The sequence below is a fragment of the Ursus americanus genome, chromosome 20 (genome assembly GCF_024610735.1).
Source record: "Ursus americanus isolate L20-20 chromosome 20, mUrsAme1.1.p, whole genome shotgun sequence".
Lineage (NCBI taxonomy): Eukaryota > Metazoa > Chordata > Mammalia > Carnivora > Ursidae > Ursus > Ursus americanus.
Genome location: NC_142146.1, coordinates 46881399 through 46896523, shown reverse-complemented (window position 1 = coordinate 46896523; position 15125 = coordinate 46881399). Strand labels below are relative to the sequence as shown.

Genomic DNA, 15125 nt, shown 5'->3' with positions numbered 1-15125 from the left:
TCCTTGAAGAGGGCCAATAAGTCTCAAGGAGTAATATATCTTAATGTTCAAGTGGCAATTGTAGCATTTGTTACCAGCTACATAATTACTCCACTCTAACCCTTAATGAGCCTGAAGTACTAAATTTTTAATCCCCCCTGATGACCCTCTTCAAAGTGGATAAATATAGGTTTCTTCTCAAATACTTAATTGCTAGGACTACTGGTATCAACACATAATCTGGATCATTTTTGATCCTCCAGAACCTTTTATTTCTTTTTAAAACAGCCTATATCATATAGCTCCTAAAATAATTACTGGAGGAAAAAAGTCATGAGCAGGTTAACAAGGGGCAGGGCCTAGGCATTTATACTTTTCAGAAGCCTAGACTCTCTTTTCTGCTTCGTGCTAAAGATTTACAATACTGCAAAGTTCTCTCATGTGGAAGACAAAACTTTTTTTTTTTTTCTTTCTAAAAGTAGAGTGTGGAGAAATTTAAGAGCAACAGAGCTACATGGACCTCCCTGTAAATAACACATATCTTTGCTAACATTATTTCTACAATAAAACCAGTAATTATAGTTGCTATAGTTGCAGTCTGGTGCCCAGAATGTTCCTCTCATAATAAATACCAACACTGATCAAGGCTCTTCTCAACATTCTCAGCAGAGTTGTTTTTTTGTTTTTTGTTTAAAAAAAAAAAAAAGGAAGAAGAAGAAAGAAAGAAAAAACAAAACACTGATAATGTTGCTATCCTGGTATTATCACTTCTCCTTATGCAACTTTTGAAGGGTAAATATTATTCTACATAAGCTTGATACTTTTTAAACAAAGCACTTTCATTTACAGAGAGGTAATATTGTTACAAAAATAACTGTGCTTCCCGCCACTGCACCCACTAATCATCATCCCCCATTGGAGACACGGGCTGTATATACAGCCATGCATCAGGAAGCCTGACCAGGTTCCTATGTTCTGCCTGTACCGGATAACATAGAAAACATGGCATAAATGCAAATAAAGGCCTGTTCTAGAAATTTACATCAGGATAACATGAACAATCCATTAGAGTGCCAGAACAATTGAACTGTTTGAGTCCATAAAGGAAGGATTCCTTAGAGAAATACTTTTTATAGTTATATATTGCTATCCAACAGATGCCCCATTCCATGAAAAAAAATTCTCTAACGCTGAATTTAAAAGCACATAAAATCAGGGCGCCTGAGTGCCTCAGTCAGTTGAGCGTCAGGACTCTTGATTTTGGCTCAGGTCATGATCACAGGGTCCTGAGTTCAAACCCCACATCGGGCTCCCAGAGTCTGCTTGAGATTCTCTGATTCTCTCTCTCTCTCTCTCTCACTCTGCCCCTCCCCCCTCTAAAATAAATAAATAAATTTTTTTTTTTTTTTTAAAGCACATAAATTCTGTTCACCATTATTGGTCATGGTCAGGAAGAAATATTGCTTTCAATTCATCAAACACTTAATAAATGCCAAGGATATTCAAAACACCATACATACAGAGGTGATTAATGTAAGCTTCCCATTCTTAAGGAGCTTAAAAGATAGTGTGGAAAAAAGAAACATGAACAAATGAACTGTAAGATCAGGTATAATGTGATTTATTCTGTGATACATAGAGTGCTAGGGAAAAGCAGACAAGAAAAGTTATTCATTTCATGCAGTATGTCTCATTTAATAATTATTGTATAATGAGGGCTGCTTATGAGTAAGAGCAGAGAGACAGAACTAAATTCATCCATCACCTGCAACCACAGGTTGGCTACAGATGCAAGAGTTTAGCAAACAAACAAAAAGCATCTGTAAGAATCAACTGGCTATGCAGAATTTAAAATATAGGGTATAAATACAGGGCATTGTATACTTTATTATAATCTTAAACTGTGTCCTATACATCCTTTTATTAGTTTTATAACGAACTCAGGTATATACATACATACTTTTTTTTTTTTTTTTGGAGAGCCTGCTATTAAACAGCAAGACACTGTAAACCTTTAATGCCACCAGTAATCAAGGCATCAGAAGAGTCAAGGAAGTTATTCACCTTTAATAGCAGCGAACAGCAGTGACTTGACTTTAATAGCAGTTTTCATCAACCAGGTGTGTCAGTAATGCCATGTTCATGAAATGAGACAAGATATTCCGGTTTTTGCTGGGACGTATTGACTAGTCATATTTAAACGGTCCCGAGGATCTTAGGATCTTTGTGACTATAATTGGGCCCTAACCTCACTGGTGGCTCCTTGGTTTCCTAAGCAGTAAAACAAATGGATTGTATGACACTGTTTCTAAAGCGCCTTCTAACTGCAATCCCAAGAATCTACGGATCACTGGAGTTCAATATTAAGAGCAATAAAGAAAAAAACATCTTTTTTCATGGAAAAACCTAGCACCTGAGGTTTTTATTCTTAACATTTTTACAAAGCTTCACTTGCAGGGGAGTCTTTGACTACTGAGTGATTTGCCTTTGACACAGTTACTCTGGTAAAAACTTTAAGTGGAATCACAGCTAAATCTCCATTTTCTTTCAAGTTACTTCAAAAATACTAGAAACACTTCCAACAGCACAAATAAAAATGAGATTAGTAGGTTATATTCCAAATTTTCAATATTAAGCTCATATTGAAAAATCATAATAATCAAGGGTATGTAACTAGCCAAGGATATTACAATTCGAAAGCTGGGTGCAGTCTGTGAATGACTGCAGAGTGTCTTTCATTTTTTAATCTGTATTGGTTTTATTTCTATACTTCAAATTGACATAAGAGCTAGTCATGGCTTAGAAACAAGATTTGCAGCCTGTCCTTCCAAAGATCTATGCAGTAATGATAAACCCCATGGTTGGACTCCATCAAGCTCACACTGAGCACTATCCCTGGGTAAAGAGTTGCTGCTGGACAATGCGTCTTTTCAAACCACCTAGAATAGAATCCATAAACCCACAAACAAATGATTTTCCATTGATCAAGTCCTATTTTCACTCAAACACAGTTTAAAACCACATGGTGGAATAAATTTGCAGTAATTTTATCAACTTAAAACATTTTACCTTTAAGATTCTGATGATGCAGCTTTATTTGTGCTACTAGAAAAAAAAAAAAAACAGTTCAAGAAATAAAATGGCCAATGTTCTGCATGATGGTTGAGTCAAAACTTATAATGCTATTACATAATTTCTTATGGAGTTTCAAGACAATATTCATTAAATAACTGGAAACGTATGAAGCAGTATCCTTTTAAGGAGTTCTGTCATAGATAAACACATTTTAGTGATCAAATCACTTTCAGAATGCTTGTAACTTGAGATTTCATTTTTCTTCCAACAGTGACCTGTTTTTCTCTAGAACAGCTACTCAGAAAAATATTTTCAGCTAGTCATAAGAATGACTTCCTTAGAAGCCCTTTCCTTTGTACTATTAAACAGTCTGGAAAATTGCTTGCTTGACTCATTCATGCTGTCAAAATATACTACAGGCTAAGGCTGACCATCCATTTTCCATTTCCTAGAGCAACACATGAATTTAAGTATGAAGGTCTAAAGTAACAGCATTTGGAGTTTTAGTACCACTTTCATGTGTTGATAGTTTATAAAACTATATCCACACAGGCTATGCATTTGCTATGTCTGAGGACTGCTCTTATGGTAGAAAAGCTTCACACGTTTAAATCCATTATACTTGAAAGGTAAAAGGTCAAACAAACAAAAGAAGGTCTCAAAGTTTTAATAGACTACCATCACTTTTAATTTCAGTGCTACAAATAAGAATCAATTAGAAATTCAAAGAGAACAAATAATAGGTATTTGGAGATTACTCTATTTGGAGTTATTTGGAGATAGTAAGAAAGAAAATATGTAAAAAATATGAAATTCTGTCCAAAAAAAAAAAAAAGTTATGAAGTCAACCAGGTCATCACTGGAATTCCACATCTGTTGACACACATCATACGACTTAAAAGTAACACTTTTTCTTTTACCAACTAGCTACTATAACTAATAGAAAAGAGATTGCAAAATGAAAGGCATACAATAAATGGAAACCTGGTAATTATAATCAACATATATCAAACAGCATTTTTTTAGGGAACAGAGATCATAGGGAATGTCATTTAGAGAGAAAAACTATTTTTGATCAGAAATCTAATGAAGACATTAATGAAATGAAGTGACTCCACCTTCTAACTATGAATAAGAAATTACTAAGTAGGTATGGAGATTATTTTGTTTTCTTAAATCATGTTTTAAAATTTATCTACAGTGCTAATCAGAAAGCAAAGCCAGCTCTGTGTGAGGGTCTGGAGCATGTGAAGATTTCCAGATGGTTTTATCCTTAGGAGAAAAATACATCTTCTACACAGATTGAGAAGGCATGGCAAAAATACCATGTTCCCTGAACCTCTGAGCAATGTTAAAAGAGCGATTGTTAACCAGGAGCATATAGCTGTTTAAAAATATATCTGGCCATGTTTCTTGGTTTAGAGATTCCAAGTGAGTAAGTCTAGCTAGTAGGGCAAGTGGTGATGGGGAGAAGAGGGAGGAATATACTTTTCCAAGTCTTTTTTGCTTTGTGCTGGAAACCTGGAAAAGTACCCGAGATGCTGTCTGGCACACTGTGGGCATGCCACGTAAGCTGTTGACTCACTTGGAATTAAGTGGATCCTACTGTTAGTATGGTTGATCACTAGGCAAGAGAAAGGTTTGGGTCTAGTTGGTATCTGGAGCATAAGTGGTCCAGTTGGCACCATCTCTTATATACTATGCTCAATGCTGAGTTTTTCTTATTTCTACTGCTAAAGTTCTGAACTGGGGGGTCTTTTGAGGCCAGGATTTTAATAGACATTTTTTTTAAAAAGTCGTTATTGTTTATGTCCCCTCATTCTTCAAAAATCATAGGCTAGCCGAATAAACCAGAGGCGACAAAAGCTTACAGATCAAAAAGGTAAACAAAGGGAGAGGGTGGTCCTCCAATCATTCTGAGCAAATGTATTTTGAAAAAGTAAGCAAACTTAAACTTCGAGGTCATAATCCTAGGAGGATTAATAAGGGGCACCTTTATTAACATGAAGTTTACTTTCATCAACAGTATCTCAATATTGTTTCCTAACATAGTATTTCCAAAGAAGAGAGAAAAAGAGAGAGACAGACAGAGAGAGAGAGAGAATGCACAAGTGTATGCTCTTCAACTGTTGATATTATCTGCAGAGACTTGTCTGCTGGAAAATGTTTCTTTAACTTTGGTTTGGCTCCTACCTTGGAGCTGATGGGAAATAAAAACTTTTCCATGGATCAGAGCCAACTGAGCTGCTAAAACAAAAGGTAACATTCATCAGTGAACCATGGTACCATGATCTCATTCTGAGGGTTAATTTTTTTTTTACGTTAAGTGTGGACTGTCTAAAGTTTGGAAAAGTCAAACAATTTATGTTAAAGAAACTAAGTAAATGTCAGCCTCATCTTACATGTTGTTATTTACGTGGAAAAAAAAAAACTTTTTAAACTATGAAACACGAAACAAAACAGCAGATAAAAAGAACTCATTTGATTCCTAGCTTCTTTCACTTAACTTTCTATCTCTGCAATCCCCCCAAATGTGAGTGCCCCAGACACATATACATCCGGCTTATTATTTCTACTTTTATCCATTAATATGTAGTTTCAAACCATTCTTAAAGACAAGTGAATTTTTATCAATAAAACATGAGCATTTGAGGGTGGTACCCCCCTGCCTTGTTTTTTAAAAGAAAATCCCAGGTTTTACCCATCTGCTCACTAAATATCAATTGACCATTTAATTCCAGAAGGCCTTACTGCATAATTTCTGGGATCTTCTAAAAAGCTGAAGACAAATTTTACTATCCCTGCCCTCAGAAGTCCTCCTGGACTTTCTCCTAATTGCTGCACACATTAAAAGCCTAAATAGCCAACTCAAATAAACAGACTGCAAGCATCTCCTTTGAACATGTATTTGATCCTTTTTCAACATCAAGTAATACAACTAACTCATTGCCACATACTAAATCAATGCACAGCAGCACTGAATGGGCAATAATCGATATCCTTAACAAGAAGGCAGTGGCATGGCTTAGTAAATCAAACAGTAAATGCACAACTCATATTCTGGATTAGAATGCAACAAAACTTTGACACAACTGCAAAGGAAAACCTGAAGCTGGCCATGGGAAACTACTAGGCTGTATTATTCCTGAAGAACCAGTAAAATCAGGAAGCTGGGTTTTTCCCCTACCTGCTCAAAAAGCATATACTCTCCTATGTCTAACCAAAGTCAAAAGTCTCAAGCTCGAGAATTAGGCAGCACCTTTATATACTTTGGAGCAAAAGAGACCATTTCACAGGGCTAGAACTGGATCCCTATTAACTCAGAGTAACACTGAAAGGGGGGAAATGAGGATGTGGTAAATAGAACATCATGACCTTGGATACTTCTTTACACCTGTGAAGAAGTAAGTGGTAGATATTTTACCAAGTAAATTTATATAGGCCTAGAAAGAACAAAGCAGGAATAGTGTAAATCATGAAAAAGTGGGACTTTAATATTTAACCTTCTATTCTGTGCAGGTACTTTACTGAATAAACATCAATTTTATTTTTGAAAAAAGTCTTAGGTGAGTCTTTTAGGAAGAAATTTACATAAATAATATAGTGTCTGAAATATCAAATGTGAATTATTTATTTTAGACCAGCATAGAGCTAAAGAGGCATTAGTTTTAAATGAAATGAAATTCGGAACAGATGGCTACAACCACTTTTTCATTCATGGATAACTGCGTTTAGAAATGGGTTTCCATGCACAGACAATGATATAAACAGGGAATTATTTCATTAATACTACCCCAATGAATTTAACGTCAAGGGGCACACATGTTGAGAGGTTAAGGGGTATCTTCTTTTTTTTTTTTTTAAAGATTTTATTTATTTATTCGACAGAGATAGAGACAGCCAGCGAGAGAGGGAACACAAGCAGGGGGAGTGGGAGAGGAAGAAGCAGGCTCACAGCAGAGGAGCCTGATGTGGGGCTCGATCCCACAACGCCGGGATCACACCCTGAGCCGAAGGCAGACGCTTAACTGCTGCGCCACCCAGGCGCCCCAAGGGGTATCTTCTCTTGATGACAGGACATAAAAAAGCTAGGACACGATACTGCACATTTATATACATCATTCAGACAAAAGTTGTTCTTAATTTTTTAATCAAATAATGGATAGATACCTTTGGGACAATATGCGAATTGATGTGATATTTATTCTGACATAAGGTGAGTTCCTCTCATACGGGGAAAGATAACATGGACTGAATTCCAGTACTAGGACAAACAACCACACTAGCACCTACCATGTCTCTAGAGTATTTACAACGAGGGAGACACTGCATGACGTGACCTGGATTATATAACCGATTGCACCGACTCCACACGAAAACAGGTATTCTAGCCTCCTTTCATAGAAGAGGCGCAAAGGGACTGACACCCAGTAAGAAGTAACTGATGTAACCAAACCCAGATCCATCTGAATTCATGCTTTGGGCTCTTAACCAGCTCCTACTCTTTGCCACAGACATTTTTGCATATAGCTTTTGCAATTATTCCGAAGATCCCACTTTGATGAAAAATTCCAAGGTAGCATTGGACTAAGTGAAAACCACCAGTGGCCATTTTCTCATTATTCTTGGCACCAATATTTTTTTGCTATGTCATATTCATTATAAATTTCATGCCAAGGAAAAGAACAGAGAGGCCAATCCAGACATTCAGAAAAGACCAATCAATCAAGCCAATGCAAATGCAAACTCATGAAGAAAACGTCCAGAGAAATAAAGTCAAAGAACAAAAAATACTGCTCACTTTTTCCTGTGATCAATTTTGTCCTAGACACGAAATAAGTTTGACTTTTACGCCAAGTTTCAATTTATATATCAAAGACGATTGTGTCAAAAATCTTTCTAACTAGGTGTTCGAGTAAACTGACACATTCAAGAAAATGGCCCCAAAGCTGGGAGTTTCTAATCATTCAAAGAAAGGATCCTCCTAATACTTGTTATTGATGTTAAAGGTTGTCTGTCTGCTTTTCTCCAGGCTATCATTCATCCACAGGAACTGCTCTGTGAGAGTAAGTATTTCCCACAGGGCATTTTAAATCATATAATGAACACTAATATTTGAGATACATCTCTTGACAGTCCAGGATTACAATTTAAACTAATATTTACTAATACCCAGGAAGCCCAGGTATTTTATACTCTTAAATCCATGTTTTTCTGAGAGCAAACATTCTCTTTCTGCCTTATCACAAACAAAATGCAATCAGTGATGCTTATATTTACACAGTCATTTTTATCTCAATTACACAGAATGCAAAAGTCTTAAGAATAGTGTGAGCTATTTTAAAATTAAAATAGTCATGTGAAAACATTTACCCTCACTGGATCTAGATATTTCAGTAATATTAATATAATAGTTACTATACAAATATACAAAGAACTAAAATAAACTACTAAAATTTTATTCCTAGCTAATTTTTAAACTATGATATTAAAAGTTATTATAAATACACGAGTGAGACATACAATATAAAGACATATAAACCATTGCAAAAGAGGTAGGTGAATGGTTTCCTCTAGATTTTAATTTTACACAGTACAACTTACAAAGACTTACAAGCATATTTTTTGGCTAGTTTCCAATATTATCATAAATGCCCTGTAAAACTCATAAAGCAAGAATGAAATCTCAGCCTCACACAAAATAATGTCTCATGCATTAGAAAAATATGAATTATACTATTTCTTTGAAAAAGAAAGCATATTCTATCTTATGCAAAAAAAAAAATGGTAGTTATGAAATGAAAACTCCCTTATCTGGTGCCCTTTACTTCCCTTCCAAGCTTTGTCTTGGAATCCTGAAATTCTCATTTGTTTTTTCCCACAGCAGCCTATTATTCTGATTTGCTAAACTGATTCCAGTCTGGCATGACCAAAATTCTTCCTGATCTAACACTAAAGTTCTCAACATTATCAGACTTCTAGTTAAAATTTTAGTATAAATTTCCCATGTTAGGTGAAAAAAAATCTTAGTGATTATTCCGGGATGGTTTTCTGAATTACTAGAAGTGTGAGTGGTCATGATTTAAAAAGTAGAGTTGTCTTAAATGCAGGTAATTACAGTGACTCAACAAATACTTGCCCAACTATGTCCATTGTTCCAACAGGCGGATTCACTGATAATGAACACTGTATTTCATCCTCACAAGATCACGGTGTCAGGCTTCCTATAACTGCTTAGCTTAAACTAGTGAAACTTGGAGCCCAGGCTGAAAATACAGGCTCTGAGGATAGGCGTGGCCTGTGCAGAATCCCAGGTCAGCTGCCTCTAGACTGTGCCTCCTCGCACAAGTTACTCAATCACTCTGAGGTCTCATCATGTTATATCATCAATAGATAATGATCAAATCAGGGAAGTAAAATTAACCGTTTCCACGTGCACTACCTAAAAATCAATCTGACTCAGGTTGATCTTGCTAAATGATGGAACATGATGACAGGTCTGGTATAAATCCCTGACCATGTAAAAATCAGCAGTAAAGCCATTCTGACTAACACAAACACACAAGTTTCTCTTGCAACACACATGACCATAGCTGAAAATCACCTGCTCTTCCTGCACTGACTACGTAACAGTTTACAGCGTTTTTTGTAACAAACCTCCTCAGACACACATGAGGACGTTTAATGTCTAATGTTTTACATGGGCAAATTTGTATTCTACTGGGAAATTTTAAAATTAAAGAACAGAAGAGTTAAAATAATGTTTTATTATCCTATGATCATTCTAATGCTCACTGTACTTCTCAGAAGCTCAAAAGCTTTTAGTAACCACTGGTCTATCAGCACCCAAAAAGGCAGAGGCCCTGTGAGTCATCCACCTTTGCAGCAGCACTGCCCGTCACCATGTCTGGTACATAGCAGGTTATAAATGATGGGGGCGGGGGATGGACTGTTTTCCTTTGGTTGATATGCAGAAGTGGCAAAAACTCTGGTCTGTGATTTCTTTAAATTCCTAAACTTTCTGTATAAAAACATGTTTCCGGTGAAAATCTTTCCTCCAGCATTATTCATCCTTAGTGCAAAATACAGCAGCCAAGGGTAGCCAAGAAAGACTTTTTAAAATAATAAATTTCCATTTCTCACTACGCATACTTAAGCTACTGTATGTATGTTACATGTTAAGCTACTATATCTTAATTATAGCTTAAAGGCTCTGCAGGAGCCCCCTAAATAGAGCCCATGCAAAAATGTGCAATGTAGATGACTCTTCTTCAGCATAAGTCATGACTCATTATTAGTTCATCTGAGTGTAAGTCAACCTATGGGTTTTTTTTTTTTTTTTAATATATTGGATTTTCTTATGTGGACATTTGTTTTCAATTTATTACTCTGCTGTGATTCATGGAAGGCAATATCTGGCAGTAAAAGTTCGTAAGAGCAAAAAAAAAAAAGTTCAATAAATAAAATCAGGATGATAATCTTTTCTCGTGGCTAGATTTAGATTTTATTAGTTTCCACTTAACCATGAAGAGATATGAGATAATGTGAAGAAAGATAGTTCATTCAGAACACAGATCTTTCTTAACAGGATTCTTTATATAAATAATGAATTCTTTCGTTATTTCTTTCTTCATGGTTCATTTCTTGGTTGCCTCCCTTAAAGGAGAATTGTTTTATGAAAAGCAATGTCATTTACCAAAGAGGAACCTTATTTGGGGCATGATAAATTTGGCTATGTTTCTCTCAAAACACCCCCCCCTTCTTTTTTTTAATTTGACCCATTTGGTAAGCTAACACTCTTTAGTTTTAAAAGCTTCCTGGGACTGGGAAATATAACTAGACTTATTTTCAGTCTATGAACGATTTTAGAATATTAGATGAGCAAAGATATCTGAAAGCAAATTATCGTCTGAATGCAGTAACATGGAAAAGAATGAATTACAGATGTAATTTATCCGTCACAAGCAGATCCTAAACACTGATTATGTCCGTGCTTGTGCAGAAAATTGAAAATGATAGAAAAGCTCCCCAGCTTTTCTAACTTTAATTTTCCATGTTTTACTTTGTGTAATTTACTGTCAACTATTAACAGCAGATGCTTCTTGCCTTATTTGAGAACAGCCTGGACATAAGTATAAGTGATTCTGAAATCCAGAAGCCTTACACACCAAGTCTGAATTTTACACAGACAGATCAATTCTAACTTAAGAGGCCTGGAGTCATATAGGGTCTTAAAGAAACAGGGTGTTGGATTCTCATTAAATAGGAAGTCTCAACCTAACATTGACAGAAATTAATATATAAATATGGTTGAATAAATGGAGACAGCTTCAGAAGACTCCTTCTGGGCCTAAAACTATGACCTGGGGTTAAAATATAGGTGGTTCCCACTGACCAATGATGATCCAGGGACAGCTACCCTACTTTGGTGGCTATGGGAACTCTCTTAGTGGGGATTCCCTCTAGTTCTTCTCTTCCCATTTATGGTCTGAGAATTAGTAGTTGTGAGAGGGAATGGAGGGGGAAAAGAAAAGATAAACCACCAGAGCCATTTTTGTCTCCCTTCCCTAAGTTCCTTTTCCATGGACCCTCCAATTGCTGTGGAGAAGTTCCCCCTCCAAATTCCATCACCCCCCTAACATACTGGTCTCCCTGTTAGCAATTAGCCCCTTCAGGACTTCGTTTTTTCATATCTGCCTTCCCAAAGTTGAACACAGGAAGTGTTTAAGTTACACTCCTTGAATTGTGGCATACCCATCCCCTAGACCTGCTATACGTCTTCCTTCTCATATCTGGGTCTTTACTGTTGATCTTTTCACTATATCTTGTGATAAAATAGCCAGAAAACAAAAAAATATACATATATTTTTTTAGCTTTGATATTTTCACTATCCACCTATGCGACTAGTAATTATAAAGCAACAGTATCAAAACCACAGCTACACGTTTGAAAATTTCAGGGATGACGAGAACGGGAAGAAGCTCGTCACTAACATTAAGTTCCACAGTGGACCAGACTCAGGATCAACCAGCTGTGCATTTGAAAAGAAAGCAGGCTGAGATCTTTTTTGGGGGGTGGGGGGAGGTCATCTGGAAGACATTGACAAAGAAGGCTTTCCACCCTGAGTAGGCTTTGGACTACAGTCTGTCATCCCACACCATCTTTAGTCGCTATCGATTCTGAGCCACTGCCCTGTTGCCAGCCAGCCCTGGGCAATGGGGGCAGCCCAAACATGAAGCTGGGGAACCTCTTGCACTGCCTTGCAGAAAGCACCCCAGGAGTTTGGGAGAAACCACCTCTCCTGCATTAGGCCCAGATGAATTTCTGGAGCACTGAACTGAAACTTGAAATGTACCGTTCCCATAGAAACAGTTCGACAAAAGCAGTTAAGGTCTCTGATACAGGTAGTACTTAAGATGTATGAGGAGATGGCACTCTCAATGCTTCTGCGGAGCCTCCTGGATTTCATTAACAACCATACTTTCCCGGGTAGTATTTGTACTGGACTCCAAGTCGAGCATCCTACGAGCTCCTTGATTTCCCAGGGTGGGCCTGATAACTTAATCACATTGCTTCTGTGGGAAACTGCTTTCTAAACAATTAAACTTCAGAATACAGCTTTTTAAAAAAATACATTGGGGGGTGGCTATATAGTTTCTATGGTGACTACTTATTGAAGATGACTAATTTAAAACCATTTTCCTATATGACCATACATTTAAACATACAATCTTTAAAAGTTGGTGGCACCTGCTATCTTGCTACTATCTTGTATTCACTTTCTTATTTATACGTTGGCTTAAAATACAATCACCTTTGAGTATTCGCTGTTTTAGGCTATCTGCTGTAAATCTGCCTTCAACATTAATTTTTATTCTTAAGCACTCCTTTGCTGAATCCTTAGGATGTGGATGTGTAAATTCAGAAGTGAAGTTTTAGAGGGAAGTGGTTAAAGGTGCAGGCTGTGAAATCAGGTTACCAGGCTTGGAGCTCACATGTTACTGGCTGAGTGACCTTGTACATGTCACCTAACTTCTCCGCACTTCAACGTGGCCATCTGTGAAGTGGGAGGAATATCAGCCACTCTCGAAGAGCTTTTGTGAGAACTAAATACTATGAAAAAATTAAAAGCACCAAAAATACTGACCGGCATATCATAATTTTCAATAAATATTAACTCATTTTATTTCATAGAGAGGAAATAAAAATAAAATATATTTATGGAAGAAGCAGAAACAGATATCAGAGTAACTACAGAGTTTTCTGTTGTATAAAGTCCCTTGAGACCTGTTCTTATGACATGAATTCCTGTTACAGTTCAGTTATAATTATATTACCATATATATATACACACACACACACACACACACACACACATACACACATACATATTAAGTATGTACTGCCAAAGGAAAAATAAAAAATGAAGCAATGTCCTTTTTCTATATAACTAAAAAGCAGTCATTTGTGACATGCCAGGTTTTACTGACTAAATATATCATGATTTAGTTGTCTAAATGTCTCTGGTTATCGAGGACAGGAGACTAATGATGATATGTTTGCCAAGATAAGAAGATATAAATTTCTCTTCAGCTGTGGTCTCCCCTTAGCATCCCCCACACCTAGGTATTTTTCAGGGAAAGTTACTTGACTCTGAATTTTTTCTTGAAAAAAAACATCTCTAGCTCTTTCATCCCGGTGAGTGCCCTTCTGAACATCCACGCTCCCTTCTACCTTATCCACCCAGAGGCCCAATTTTCATCAGGACAACAGTGAAAAGACTATAGTTCCCAAAAATGTGCAAAGGGGAAGAAAAAGAGAGAGAGAGAGGCAAAACAGGAAACAGACTCTTAACTATAGAGAACAAACTGAGGGTTACCAGAGGGGAGGTGGGTGGGGGTGGGGGAAAGAGTGAAGGGAAGTAAGAGCACACTAACGGAGATGAGCACTGAGGAATGTATACGATTGCTTGACCTGCTATATGAGACACCTGAAACTAATAGAACACTGTATGTTAACTATACTGGAATTAAAATTAAACAATAATAATATTTTTAAAAAGACTATAGTTCCCAGCTATGCCTGCTGCCAAAACCAGCCAATGAGAGGCCAGGATAAATCTCTGGGTGAAGCTCAGAGGACCATAAGGCAAGGAAGCCTAAGTAGGCGAGGCTGTCATCTCTTTTGCCCTTGCCTCTTCCTGCTCCCTGGAATGAACACATGATGGCCGGGGCTGCACTGGACACCTTGTGATTTTGAAATAATCCTCATGCTGGAAGCCATGTGCTCTTGAGGACTATGGGTGAAGACACCCAAGTTCTAGTGACTGTGGTGTCATCATATAGACCTGGACAACTGACTAACATATCAACACTTAATCCGTTTATGCCACATGCTGGGAAGGGAAAGGTGTCTCTATTACTCAGTGCTGGACACAATTCCTTAAAGATAAAATGTCTAAGTAATTTCTGCATAACTTCAGAGAGAAATATAAAGAAGGATCAGAACCAACGGTTCTGAAGCTAGGGACTATTAGCAAGCTGGAAAGAACCCAGAGATAACACAAGAAGAGTGAAAGTCAGAGATTGCCGAGGCCCAAAGGTATCGAGGAGATAGCCATTCAATCGAATTATAATATATGAGGGGTTATAACTATCAGTATTTTCAAAGCACAAGTCCTTACAATATAGAAAGTTTTATCGCCAACAACAAATCAAACTTTATCTCAAAGTGAAAGTACTCAAAAAGGTGCCAAAAGATGATAGATAATGCTGCAGGTGAGATGCATTTGATGTTATTTGCATGAGAAATATGTATGAAATAAAAACTATGTAGTTGTTTATTATAAATGACTATTAGAATAAGATCTCACCAGAATGACTCATTTATAGTGAAATTCACAAAGAAATCACTACTCTAAAAAAAAAAGAAAGGAATCAGTATTCTAATAATCGATTTTACTTCAAACAGCTAAGTAATTCTAATGAGCCTTCCCAGTTGCTTTTACTGAAGTTTCTGCTTATTAATAACTATCATTAGTGCTAAATCAAACACTATCTATTTAGTTAAT

At 36.7% G+C, this 15125-nt stretch overlaps 1 protein-coding gene across 24 annotated transcripts in view; it reads right to left on the bottom strand.

The window, feature by feature from the left end:
* The window catches only part of MBNL1 (muscleblind like splicing regulator 1), a 196859-nt gene that overhangs the window by 120662 nt on the left and 61072 nt on the right, over positions 1-15125 (bottom strand). The gene's annotated exons all lie outside the window — the stretch shown is intronic.